Source organism: Leucoraja erinacea, chromosome 31 (genome assembly GCF_028641065.1).
Source record: "Leucoraja erinacea ecotype New England chromosome 31, Leri_hhj_1, whole genome shotgun sequence".
Classification (NCBI taxonomy): domain Eukaryota; kingdom Metazoa; phylum Chordata; class Chondrichthyes; order Rajiformes; family Rajidae; genus Leucoraja; species Leucoraja erinaceus.
Window position 1 is genome coordinate 22736599 of NC_073407.1, and position 11889 is coordinate 22748487.

The 11889-nt window shown below is 44.0% G+C and overlaps 1 non-coding gene across 1 annotated transcript; it reads right to left on the reverse strand.

Moving 5' to 3' along the window:
• Nucleotides 1–1683: 1683 nt before the first annotated feature.
• Nucleotides 1684–1756, reverse strand: trnak-cuu (transfer RNA lysine (anticodon CUU)). The gene has a single exon. It is a non-coding gene; the product is annotated as a tRNA-Lys (tRNA).
• Between the last annotated feature and the right edge of the window lie 10133 nt (nt 1757–11889).

Below are 11889 nucleotides of genomic sequence, written 5' to 3' on the forward strand. Positions count from 1 at the left end.
GGCAGACGACTATTTGACTAAAGGGCCTGTCCCACTGTCTGAGCTAATTCAAGAGTTCTCCCGAGTTTCCCCTAATTCGAACTCGGAGAATTACCTTAATAGCCGGTCGTAAGTACTCGGGGCTCTCGTGGACATTTTTCAACATGTTGAAAAATCTTTACGAGTCTTCACGAGCTCACTGCGTTTCCCGAGTACCTGCGGTTAGCGTTACGAGCCGCTAAGAGACGTCCCCGAGCTCCGACGTACCCGCTACGTACATTCTACATACTTACCACGAGTTTGATTTTTTTTTTAAACTCGGGAGAGCTCTTAGGTGAACTCGTACAGTGGGACAGGGCCATAACAGAGATTGACTCCAAGATCTGATGCATGTTTATTTATCTGGTAAGTCACTAAGAGTAAAATAAAAATTATGCAAATGGAGACACCGCAGAAATTTGCAAATTATTTCAATTCACAGCTCATTGAAATAGCAGAACATTGCAATTTTGTCAAAAGAAAGCAGACAGTGGTGGGGAACAGTGAGTGACTATCTTATTACCTTCAGGTATTTATCTTGGGTAAATTCTTAAATGGTGTAATTGTGGATAGATTCAGGTGTAGCTTAAGTGATGAACAGATTTGGCCCTAGATATCAAATGTACAATGACATGCATTTAAACTTCTTGGAAAATTGGAAATTCAAGGGAAATGGCATCAAAAAACGTCCAGCAAATTTGTACAACATTGGGAACAAATCTGATGGTAATTTATAGCCAGCAGGCGGTAATGGATCCATTTCCCCCCAGCAAGCTTTGTATTATGTGAGTGCAGATGGCGTGAATCCATGCTGTTGGTACAATGGCAGCCATTCACCATGTACTTCTTCATTTAAGGCAGTAATATGCTCTACATGTCAGAGGTAAGGACATGTAGCAATGATGTGGCTTGAGAGCAAGCAATGAGTACACGATGGAAGATTTTCAAACAAGGAAACACAGGAATTGAATTTTTATAACACTGAAAGTTAGCTACAGCCAGAGCAGGTAAACATGGCAGATTTTATTCCTGAGACATTAATGAACCTGATGGATTTTTTTACAACAATCCAGTGGTTTCCTGATGAATGTTTCATTAATTCCAGGTTTGTGTAATTACTTAAATGTAAATTCCCAGCTGCCATGGTGGGACTCAAACTCATATCTCGTGATCAATGGTCCAGAACTCTGGCTGCTGTTCTGGAAAATTAACCATTCCACTGCTGTAGACAGCACCCGAACCTTCCTCTTATGTCGATTCTAAGATCAAATATCAGCCACAGAGAAGTGGTACAAGAATTACAATGGTTCTTTATTGCCACGGTGGCTCAGCGGTAGAGTTGTTGCCTTCCAGCGCTTACAGCGCTGGAGACCTGGGTTCGATCCTGACTACGGGTGCCGTCTGTACAGAGTTTGCACGTTCTCCCCATGACTGCATGGGTTTTCTCCGAGATCTTCGGTTTCCTCCCACACTCCAAAGACGTACAGGTTTGTAGGTTAATTGCCTTGGTGTCAATGTAAATTGTCCTTAGCGTGTGTAGGATAGTGTTAATGTGCGGAGATCGCTGGTCGGTTTCAGGCCAGTCTCTAATTCCGAAAACTAAATATGCGCTGCGCAGTGAAATTTTTGCACCCATCGCCAATATTTTGGCGCCAAAGACTGTGTCACCCAACATAGGGCTCGAACCCATGACCCTGAGATTAAGAATCGCATGCTCTACCAACTGAGCTAGCCAGGCTTCAGCTAATCTTGTTTTTTTTCGTTTTAGAGATACAGCGTGGAAACAGGCCCTTCGGCTCACCAGGACCGCACCAACCAGCGATCCCGGAACATTATCGCTATCCTACACACACTAGGGACAATTTTTACATTTTACTGAGCCAATTAACCTACAAACCTGTACGTCTTTGGGGTGTGGGAGGAAACAGAAGATCTCAGAGAAAACCCACGCGGTCATGGGGAGAACGTACAAACTCCGTACAAACAGCACCCGTAGTCAGGTTCGAACCCGGGTCTCCGGTGCTGCATTCGCTGTAGGCAGCAACTCTACCGCTGCGCTGCGCCACCGTGCCACCTTAAGGTTATAGAAACATAAAAAATAGGTGCAGGAGTAAGCCATTCGACCCTTCGAGCCGGCGCTGCCATTCAATGTAATCATGCTGATCATCTAAAATCAGTACCCTGATCCTGCTTTCTCCCCATATCCCTTGATTCCATTAGCCCAAAGAGCTATATCTAACTCATTCTTGAAAACATCCAGTGAATTGGCCTCCACTGCCTTCTATGGCAGAGAATTCCACAGATTCACAACTCTCTGGGTGAAAGTTTTTCCTCATCTCAGTCCTATATGGCCTGCCCCTTATTCTTAAACTGTGATCGCTGGTTCTGGACTCCCCCAACATCGGGAACATTTTTCCTGCATCTGGCCTGTCCAATCCTTAAAGAGATTTATTTGTTTCTATAAGATCTATTATATCTTCTATGACCAGAGAAGAGTATTTCCGTGTGTCTACTATGTCCAAAGTGTTAATCATCTCACATCCTGATTGTGGGTCACCTTTTATCTTCCGTATTGAGATGGAATGAAAGTCTAGCCAATGCAACCCGTCAACATCATTTAAACATTTTAACAGGAGCATCGGGCCATTTAATGAGGCTTTTTATTGTGCCAGTTTGGTGAGTAAGTGTTACACAACCTCATTTTATTCAGGTTACAGATGAACAAGTCTTTAAAATAAATCACTTAAGACAATAAAAACAATGAATTAACTTAATTAGTTTAAAAAAAAAGTAAATTATCGGGGTATTTTATCAATGTTTAATAATTAACATAATATTTGTAATATTTGTGCATGGACCTAATTTCTACTCCTAAAGGTTCAGGTATGAAGTTATGAACATGAGAACATCAAGGGCGACACGGTGGCGCAGAGGTAGAGCTATTGCCTTACAGCGCCAGAGACCCGGGTTCGATCCTGACTACGGGTGCTGTCTGTACAGAGTCTGTACGTTCTCCCCGCGACCTGTGCGGGTTTTCTCCGAGATCTTCGGTTTCCTTCCACACTCCAAAGACGTACAGGTTTGTCGGTTAACTGGCTTGGCCTAATTGTACATGGCCCCTAGTGTGTGTAGGATAGTGTTAGTGTGTGGGGTGATCGCTGGTCGGAGTGGACTCGGTGGGACGGTGGGCCTGTTTCCACGCCGTATCTCTCAACTAAACTAAACTAAACTAAACTAAACTAAACTAACTAAACTAAACTAAACTAAACTACACAAGAGGAAGAGGCTCTGGTTTAAGAAATGACTGAAGAATGATACATGGAAATGTTTAGAGGTGGGGCCTGGTTCAGGCATCTTTATTCTGGATGCAAGAGGCCAGGGTAGGGACAAATAAAACGCCTGCTACTGCAGGTCTAAGGTTGTGGTGATAGGAATGTTGGGAGCAAATGTTAACATGGAGAGTGCCACAGTGTCTGAGAAAGCCATGTGTGCAGGATAGTGTTAGTGTGCCGGGATCGCTGGTCAGCACGGACTCGGTGGGCCGAAGGGCCCGTTTCCGCACTGTATGTCAAAACTAAACTAAGCGAAACTAAATTAAACTAAACCCCGCAAATATCCCGTTCGTCCCTACTCCACCTCACTGTTCGTTTTGCAATTCCCATCCCCTTCTGCAATCCAATATTATCGTTACCCTGAGCCCTGCCATTCCCTCCCCATCCATCTGCCCATCTACCAATGCCAAGCCACTCTACTATTAAACCACCGTTATCCTGGCTTCTGAGCTGAGCACAGGGCAGACTGTTTGTGATGGTAAAAATGTGAAATGGCTGATCAATTGTGGCCAAGGCCTTGGCACTTGGATCTTGGGAGTCATTGAGTTGGGAGTTGGATCCAAGATGGCGCCCAAGCCGGGCGACTATTTGTGTGCTGGTCATAGAAATGGATCTGCAATCACGCATTACAATCGCTCCACTCTTTTAAATCTGTACTCCTACAACAAGTGGATGTGGAGAGGATGTTTCCACTGGTGGGAGAGTCTAGGACCAGAGGTCATCGCCTCAGAATTAAAGGGCGCTCTTTTAGAAAGGAGGTGAGGAGGAACTTCTTTAGTCAGAGGGCAGTTAATCTGTGGAACTCATTGGCACAGTGGGCTGTGGAGGCCAAGTCAGTAGATATTTTTAAGGTAAAGATAGACAAATTCTTAATCAGAACGGGTGTCAAGTGTTATGGGGAGAGGGCAGGAAAATGGGGTTAGGAGGCAGAGATCAGCCATGATTTAATGGTGGAATAGACTCGATGGGCCGAATGGCCTAATTCTACTCCTAAACCTTGTGAACAAATCTGCATACTTTAAATGGCTCGATTGTAATCATGTGTTGTCTGATATCTTCCAGGACAAGGGGTCACAGCTTAAGGATAAAGGGGAAATCCTTTAAAACCGAGATGAGAAGAACTTTTTTCACGCAGAGAGTGGTGAATCTCTGGAACTCTCTGCCACAGAGGGTAGTTGAGGCCAGTTCATTGGCTATATTTAAGAGGGAGTTAGATGTGGCCCTTGTGGCTAATGGGATCAGGGGGTATGGAGAGAAGGCAGGTACGGGATACTGAGTTGGATGATCAGCCATGATCATATTGAATGGCGGTGCAGGCTCGAAGGGCCGAATGGCCTACTCCTGCACCCAATTTCTATGTTTCTATGTTTCTATGGAGGGTCTCGACCCATTCCTTTTCTCCAGAGATGCTGTCTGCCTGAGTTACTCCAGCTCTTTGTGTCTATCTTCTGTTTAAACCAGCATCTGCAGTTCCTTCCAACACATTGTCTTTCCACCTAGCACACAACCAAAGCTTTTCACTGTACCTCAGTACACATGATGATAAACTAAACTAAACTGAAGTGGGCAGAAGGAGGGGGAGACAAGATACCATTGGGACTTTTAATGGACCAGCCATGCTGGTTGGATAATCCACCAGTCAGTCATGCTTTGTGTCAAACTCATTGACAATAACTCTCTTGTCCGTCCTCTGTGATGTAACAATCCAACTGACCCGATGAATAATCCACTTAGTTACATTATGAATCCACTTAGAAACAGTGATCCATCATGATAAGAAAAAGCACAATTTAAATTGTAATTAAATGCTTAGTGTTAAAACATCAGCGGGTAAACAGAAAGACAATGTCAGTATGACAACACTAATCTTGTTAGCATTTGTGCTGGCTTCTGGTAAGTAACCTGCTGATTCCGAGAAGTCTCACTTTACTTGTCCGAACTGTCCAAACATCGTGGAGTTATTTATTTGCTATCTTCAATTGTAGTTTTGTTCAGTCTGAAGAAGGGTCTGGACTCAAAACGTCACCCATTCCTTCTCACCAGAGATGCTGCCTGCACCGCTGAGTTACTCCAGCATTTTGTGTCTATCTTCGGTTTAAACCAGCATCTGCAGTGCCTTCCGACACATGTAGTTTGGTTTAGTTTAGTTCAGAGATACAGTACGGAAACAGGCCCTTCGGCCCACCAGGTCTACACAGACCAACGATCCCCACACACTAACGTTATCCCATACACACACTAGGAATAATTTATATTTATATGTCGCGAATTAACCTACAAACCAAATATCCATTGCCCTGGCCTCCGCAGTCTTCTGTGGCAATGAATTCCACAAATTCACCACCCACTAACTAAAGAAATTCCTCTCATCTCCTTTCTAAAGGTCCCTTCTTTTATTCTGAGACTATGACCTCTGGTTCTAGACTGTCCCACTAGTGAAAACATCCTCTCCACGTCCACTCTATCCAAGCCTTTCACTATTCGGTAAGTTTCGATGAGGTTCCTCCCTCTCATCCTTCTATGCTCCAGGCCCAGTGCTGTCAAACGCTCATCATATGTTAACCCATTAATTCCTGGGTTCATTCCAGTAAACCTCTTTGAGCAACTATGGTAATAAAGTGACGAGCTATTATTAGGTACGATACTGTGAAAATGTAGGAATATCTTGCAGGACCTGTTATATTGGAATAAAAAGATGTTAATGAGAAAACTCTCACCATGATTCACTCTAGTGGGTGATCTTAGTTTAGTTTAGTTTAGTTTAGAGATACAGGGTGGAAACAGGCCCTTCGGCCCACTGTGACTGTACCGACCAGTGATCCCCGCACATTAACACTATCCTACACACACTACGGACAATTTATATTAATTCCAAGCCAATTAACCTACAAACCTGTACGTCTTTGGAGTGTGGAGATTTCGGAGGTCACGGGGAGAACGTGCAAACTCTGTACAGACAGCACCTGAGGTCGGGATCGAACCCGGGACCCCCGGGGGCACTTGCCCTGTACGGCAGCAACTCTATCGCTGGGCCACCGTGCCACCCTGGCTGATCTGGCTTAACAGGATGAAATGCCTTGAAGGTTTGCTGTTCTTCAAGGCATACGTTTGTAAAAGAAACTGGCAGATAAAACAGATGGGTTGATGCTTAAGTGGCTGATAAATTGTCTGAGTAAGGAGGTTAGTGCTTTGGTCTTTAAGGTGACATTTTCTGGACTACTGCAAGATGAACAGAAACATTGCAGTTTTGCCAAGGATATTTTCATTTTGTTTGGGTTGAAAATCTGTTCTGCCATGATGGCCATACATAAGCATGAAATTCATGTCTACTCCACCATTCAATCATGGTTGATCTATCCATAAATTGCTGGATAGGATGCCAAGATACGCCCGTGAGCCCAGAGGTGAGGAGTAATTGGAACTTTGGAAGTAACATAATATTTTGAAAAATATATATTTATAGTCATGGAGTGATTGACTCTTTAAATATAATTTCCTCAAAATATCACGTTACATCCAAAATCGCAATAACTCCTCACCTCTTATATTTGTTGATAACTTCCTCTATTAGCAGCTTCTCGAATTAGCAATTCAAGCCATTGAAAGAGCTAGTAAGTTAAGCATAGGGCTCAACAGCTCATTGGTGGCACAGCGGTAGAGTTGCTGCCTTGCAGGGCCAGGGACCCGGGTTCAATCCTGACTACAGGTGCTGTCTGTACGCAATTTGTACGTTCTCCCCATGACCTGCGTGGGTTTTCTCCGAGATCTTCGGTTTCCTCCCACACTCCAAAGACGTGCAGGTTTGTAGGTGAATTGGCTTGGTATAAGTGTAAAATTGTCCCTCGGGTGACGGTGTGCGGGGATCGCTGGCTGGCACGGACTCGGTGGGCCGAAGGGCCTGTATCCGTGCTGTATCTCTAAAGTTTGAGAGAACTTTAGAGATACAGCTTAAAGTTGGAGAACAAAGAGGGAAGAGACAGAGACTTTAAGATTTTGCCTTCCACCACAGTGAGGAGGTGTTTGGTGAACTCACTGTGGTGGATGTTAAATTTGTGTTGATTGTGTGTTTTTGTCATTTTTTTAATTATACGTATGACTGCAGGGAAACAAAATTTCGTTCAGACGAAAGGTCTGAATGACAATAAATGAATCTAATCTAATCTAAAACTCAACAACAGAAGCAAGCTTAGTTTTCATGTTGAAATGCCATGAAGTGAACGTGGGTGGAGTTGTGTTTGAGTTTAGTTTATCATCATGTGTACCAGAGTACAGCGAGAAGCTTTGGTTGTACATGATTACAATCGAGCCGTCCACTGCGTACAGATACATGATAAAAGGAATAACGTCAATAACGTTCAGTGCAAGATAAAGCCAGTAAAGTCTGATCACAGACAGTCCGAGGGTCTCCAATGAGGTAGATAGTAGTTCAGGACTGCTTTCGAGTTGGTAGGATGATTCAGTTGCCTGATAACAGCTGGGAAGAAACTGTCCCTGAATCTGGAGGTGTGCGTCTTCACACTCCTATACCTGATGGGAGAGGGGAGACGAGGGAGTGGCCAGGGTGTGACTTGCCCTTGACTATGCTGCTGGCCGTGCCGAGGCAGCGTGAGGTATACATGAAGTCAGTTTGTGTATTTGTGTGTTCTTGGTTTATTGTACCGCTGCTGGCAAATTCATTTCACTTGCACTTTATGTGCAAGTGACGAATAAAACTGATTGTATTGTATTGTAAGTCAATGGAAGGGAGGTACGTTTGTGTGATGGTCTGGGCTGCCTCTACAATTCTCTGCAATTTCTAGTGGTCTTGGACGGAGCTGCTCCCATTAACTGGCCATGAACCTGGCCATAAAACTGATGGCACATCTAATAATTAATGTGGCCTCACTCGGATGTAGTGAAAATGCAATCAAATCATTTCTTTTGAACGGGCCAAACTGTTGATAAGCCAAGAGTTCCTCATGGCATGGTGGCGCAGCGGTAGAGTCGCACTGGAGACCCCGGGTTCGATCCTGACTACGGGTGCAGTCAGTAGGAGTTTGTGCCGCGTGGGTTTTCTCCGAGATCTTCCGTTTCCTCCCACACTCCAAAGACGTACAGGTTTGTAGGTTAATTGGCTTGGTATAGGAGTGTAAATTGTCCCTGGTAGACAAAAGTGCTGGAGAAACTCAGCGGGTGCAGCAGCATCTATGGAACGAAGGAAATAGGCAAAGTTTCGGGCCGAAACCCTATTGCGTGTAGGATGGTGTCATTGTGCGGGGATCGCTGGTCGGTGTGGACTCGGTGGGCCGAAGGGCCTGTTTCCGCGCTGTATCTCTAAACTAAACTAAACTAAACTAAATAAGGTATAAACACTATACATGAGAAAATCGGTGAATTCCAACATGAAATCATCCCTCCACCAACCACAAGGAAATTTCCATTGAAAACGGAAGCACAGTCCCACTATTACTCCCTAGTTCCACAGCCTTCCTGGAAATTCTGGGACCAATCGAACCTGGTGGCCTTAAAATGATGGAGCTCTTGTTCTTGCCTGTAATCTGATGCAGTGTGGTTAGTTGCCGGGGGTCCTATTCTGCCAGCATTGCCAGCACTGAAGGTTTTTAACATGAAGTGGTAATTCATCTTTTTAAATAGTCCTAGTCATACATGCAGACTTTCTCTTTGCTCTCTCTTGAGCTTCTCAGCTCCAACAGATTCAGCGAGTCGGAGAGGGAAAGGGTGTGCAATAAAAATTCAGCTAAGATTCCAGGAGATTATTAACTGAGATTTAAACAGACTTAAACTAGCTTACATTTCACCATTTAAACACCCATGATCTAATGGATCTTGTAATGTTACATCCTTAATTCTTGTCACCTGAAACTTCAGCCAGAACATTTTGCCTTGTTTAAGTATTTATTTAGTTTAGTTTAGAGATACAGCTGCGGAAACAGGCCCTTCGGCCCACCGGGTCCGTGCCGACCAGCGACCCCTGCAGATTATCTTACACACGCTGGGGACAATTTTTCCCTTCACCAAGACAATTAACCAGCAAACCTGTACGTCTTTGGAGTTTGCGAGGAAAACTCACACGGTCACGGGGAGAACGTACAAACTCCGTACTGGCAACACCCGTAGCCAGGATCGAACCCGGGTCTCTGGCGCTCAACTCGACTGCAGTGCCACCCCTATGCTGTGCATTTTGGAGATGCAAGTGGGAGCTCGTTAATAGAGAGCCTATATATAACAAAATATTACATTGCAGGTAGCCCACTAGATTAAAAATTCATACATGCATCTCATAAGGCAAACACCCTGCTGGTATTTTTCCACCAGACTTATGGAATATAAGCATGTTATGAACAGCACCTGAAATAATTAATTTGAAGCATCGCATGTTGCTTTGAAACCTATGTGGAATCTATGTGGAATAATGGAGGCCTTTGTTAGTAATTGGGGCAGATGTACCAAGTTTTGATGAGAGACTAGTCTAACTGACCTTCTGTGTAAATAACATGATTAAGCAATGATTTATCGTAAGTGTCGAAATAGTAAATAGAATTGTCGGAATAGATAATGAACAGCAATTTCCCACAGACACTAATCACAGGGATTCATGTCAGAGCCTTAACTATGCAAAGAAATAGTCTTTAAACAAAGGGTCATAAAGATGGAATAAACTGCATCAGGAATCTAATAAGGCTGGATTGTTGAAGGTCTATTAATACCTGTGAAGGTAAAGGAGTGGGAGGGCAGAACTACAGTTCAGGAATTTGAATTAATTTGAACTAAACAAATGATAGGATGCCTACAACCCAGCGGTATGAACATTGATTTCTCCAACTTCAAGTAACTCTTGCATTCCCTCTCTCTCTCCGTCCCTCCCCCACCCAAGCCATCATACTAGCTTCGATGCTGCCCTGTGGAGTTTCATTGTCTATAACTCGTTATCACCTAGACCAACCATGGAGCGTTTCCTTGATCTTTGTTATTGTTTTGCATCTTTCATTCATTTGTTCTATTTCTCCCTTTATCACCGTCCATATTTCTTGTTTCCCTGTCCCCGTGACTCTCTTAGCCCTGTTCCACAGTACAAGTTCATTCCAAGAGCTCTCCCGAGTTAAAAAAAAATCAAACTCGTGGTAAGCACGGAGAATGAATGTAGCGGGTACGTCGGAGCTCGGGGACGTCTCTTAGCGGCTTGTAACGCTAACGGCAGGTACTCGGGAAGACTCGCTAACGGCAGGTAAGCACGGGAAGAACATGTTGAAAAATGTCCACGAGAGCCCCGAGCACTGACGAGTGGCCATTACCGTAAATCTCCGAGTTTGAATCAGGGCAAACTCTGGAGAACTCTTGGAATGAACTCGTACTGTGGGACAGGGCTTTACCGTGGGACAGGGCTTTCAGTCAGAAGAAGGGTCTCGACCCGAAACGGCACCTATTCCTTCCTCTCCAGAGATGCTGCCTGTCCCGCTGAGTTTAGTTTAGTTTAGCTTAGAGATACAGCGATGACACAGGCCCTTCGGCCCACTGAGCCCGCACCGACCAGCGATCCCCGCACATTAACACTAGGAACAATTTCACATTTAAAACCAAGCCAATCAACCAACAGACCTGTACGTTTTTGGAGTGTGGGAGGAAACCGCAGATCTCGGAGAAAACCCGCGCAGGTCACGGGGGGGATCATCAAACTCCATACCGACAGAACTTGTAGTCTGGATCGAACCCGGGTTTTTTTTGTTTGTTGTGAAATTCTTTAATGTTGTGTCTTATCTCTATTCGTGTGCTGCAATGGCAAGTTCACTACACCAATTATCACATACGGTGTATGTGATAATAAATGTCCTTTGTATCCTTTGCATTTGTAATATCCGTGCTGAGAATGATGGCACGTTAAACTGATCTCTACCGCCTTTTATTCTTGTTATTATTTTGTTGCAGTGCTTTGCAAAGAGGAAAACAGTGAATCATTCAAAAAGGAAATGAATAAAGATGTGATGAAAACGCGTAAAGACCTGGTACATTTGGAGAAAGCTGTCGATAATTACGTCGAAGACACTGAGGTAAATTTGTGGTTCCTGCGCGTAAACTTTCCCTTGCAGTTTATAAAAAAAGTCACGATTTATAAATTCTTTTCTCTCTCTTATTGCTTTAGCATTCGACCAAAGAAACACTGAAACGAAACAAGGAAAAATTGGAGGAGCAGCTAAAGAGTAAATATCAGAATGCCTTGCACTGTATTTTAGACAATGCATTTAGAACTAGTTTCAATTATGTTACTGTTTAAGAAGGAACTGCAGATGCTGGAAAATCGAGCTGCACCCGCTGAGTTTCTCCAGCATTTCTGTGTACCTTCGATAATGTTACTGTTGCATTTGCAAAATGAGAACAGAATAATGACTGAATTGGGTGTCAGAGGTTATGGGGAGAAGGCAGGAGAATGGGGTTCGGAGGGAGAGATAGATCAGCCATGATTGAATGGTGTAGTAGACTTTGAGGAGAGACTTTGAAGGGTTTCGGCCCAAAACGTTGCCTATTTCCTTCGCTCCATAGATGC